We start from the raw sequence: 2,599 nt of genomic DNA, 5'->3' as shown, positions 1-2,599 counted from the left end.
AGAGTCTAACGTAATGAACGCAAGTTTGCTTCCATGTTTGGAAGTACTACTCGCTTTAGTTAACGCACTCTTCTGACCTTTTCTCAATAGATCAGAATGACATCTTCACTTCTGCTCTCACATGTGAAGATGCCGTATAACATGATTTAGCTAAACATATTTTATAACTTTAATACATATTAAGTTCTTGGTGATTCATATTGCTCATCAAGGGATTAAGAAAACATCATGAAGAAAGTGACTAATGGGTGAACGGAGATAGACAGAAAATGGTAAACAAAATCTATCGAAACATTTAATATTTCTACTAAGTGTTTGATACATGATGTGTGAATGAAGAGATAAAGAAAATATGGAATATAATGAAAGAGAGATAGAACAGATACAATCTGGTGCCGATGTCTTGGCACAGATTCAATGGGGATCTGCTTGTTGGATAGGATGGTTTCGATGGCAGGAAGAGCTTCCCTCTCAGGCTTGCTCCACCGGTAGCAGGGGTCTCTGCATAAAACTTCGATTGGGTATATGACAGGTCGGATCTGAGATTTACCTCTCGACCTTATCTCGTTCTCTTCCCGGATTTCTTCTCTTCAGCACTCAACTCAGCCTTTTCTCTCTAAAATCTTACAGCACTTAGCCCAGTATCAAATAGCATCCTTTTTCTCTGAAATCACTGGGGTATTTATAGAAGCAAATCTTTGACTCCAGCCTTGTGGTCCCCACTTGATTGTTATGGTAATTTCGGAGATGGAGGGATTTTATTCCTTCCGTTATGCAATCAGACCATCAATTCTGCACAACCTTTAGTTGTACACGTGTCTCAATCTCCCGCTCTTGTGTTGCTCAGTTGCTTCTTTCGATCATAGGTTCGCATGCGGTGTTTGTTTTTATTATCGCATGCGGTTGAAGCATAGCTTTGGACTGACTGTCTCATTGCGCCGTTACTTCGGTAATCGTCTCTTCATGATTGATATACAGGCACAATGTTACAGAGATGCGTTGATTAGTTTCTCATGAGCCTTGAGCGCAAGCGGTGACTTGGTCTCCTGCAAAACAGAGTAAAGTTTGGCTTGTCCTCCATCTTTTTAGCGTTAGTGGGTGTAATTGTAAACATTTATAATTATTGTCATACTAGGTTAATTTTCATACAATTGGCACATAATTACGAACTTTTGGCCGCAATATCTTGATAAGGTGGCATAAATAACTTGTATTTCTACAAGTTATCACACCCCCAAATTTAGATATATGCTTGTCCTCAAGCATATCTTCTACTAAGGCAATCATGCTTATTCCTATCCTATATTTCTGCGATGATTAGTTGCTCCGAATGTTATACTTATGCACATTACCTGACATCGTACTTTCCTTCTATCCTTGCTAATTCTTAGCAAGCCTTACTTTATTCTTCTATGTAACAAAATTCTGCTCAAAGACACTTTTCGAGTTTTCAAAATAGAAAGTTTATCTCTTTTTTATCAAAACAACTTGATGTATCTATATGTGGTGAGCAAAACTTTGCGTCATTTATTCACTTAGAGACAGTTGGTCATGGTTACACTCTTCGTTTTGGCTTGTCCCCACGGGTGTCATGCGAACATCCAACTACGGTTGTGTGCCAGTTTCAACTTTATTCATGATAATCAGAGTTGTCTCTTGCATTCTTTTATTTTTCTCTTTTTGATTTATACTACGTTGTTCTTGGAAACCCACCTTTTTTTGGCTTGCTCCAATGAGTGTCATACGAACATCCAACTACGAGCAGGCTCCTTTCACAACTAAACTCTTATCAGGTTGGGAACATTTTTGAAATTTCCTTTGCGCTAACATTGGAGTTTTGCATAAATTTTTTATTTTTTTATTCTTTTTAAAATGAAAATGGACGCATTTTCTTAATTACTGCATACTTCTGATTTAATCTGCTTAGACCTTCCCCACCCCCAAATTTAAAGATTAGCAAGGTCCTCATTACGTTGTTTGGATAGACTAGACAAACACTTAGAAGAAAATTTCAAAAAGAAGGTTTGAGCAGAACGTTGAAAGATAAAAGGTAAAGTACTGCTAAACTAAGAATTAACTAAGTATTAGTCATAATTTACTAAGTATGGGAAATATTTCTAAGTGTAACACATAATACATCATAGCAACATAATGAAGATCGTAAAAATACAAGAGTAAAAATATAGCAAAGATTAACAAAGGAAGATAAAGAAAGAGGCACATGCAAAGAGTAGAGTGAATTATGTACTCTAATTGTATTGACTATTAACAAAGTATGCGAATATATTACAAACGATTGCATTCAAAAAAATTTTCATTGCCTGTACAGGAGTCAAAGAATTTTGATTAACTTACAAAATAATAAAAGAATTGAATACAATTAAAGAATGGCCGCATAAAAACTTAAAATGGAAGAAAGGATAAAAACTAAGGTTGAGGAGTAGGGGGATCCGGTGGAGGATATTGAGGCGATGCAACAGAGCCATCATCAAACATTAAGTGCTGCCTTAGATGCGGAGGCACCATCGGACCATGCAGATAAGCGGTAAGAAAGTTGAAGTATTCTTGATTGCGCTCCGCTATCTGTCGTTGGTGTTAG

This window comes from Benincasa hispida, chromosome 10 (genome assembly GCF_027475165.1).
Source record: "Benincasa hispida cultivar pf3 chromosome 10, pf3_genome.v1.1, whole genome shotgun sequence".
NCBI lineage: Eukaryota > Viridiplantae > Streptophyta > Magnoliopsida > Cucurbitales > Cucurbitaceae > Benincasa > Benincasa hispida.
This window is presented reverse-complemented; position numbering follows the sequence as displayed.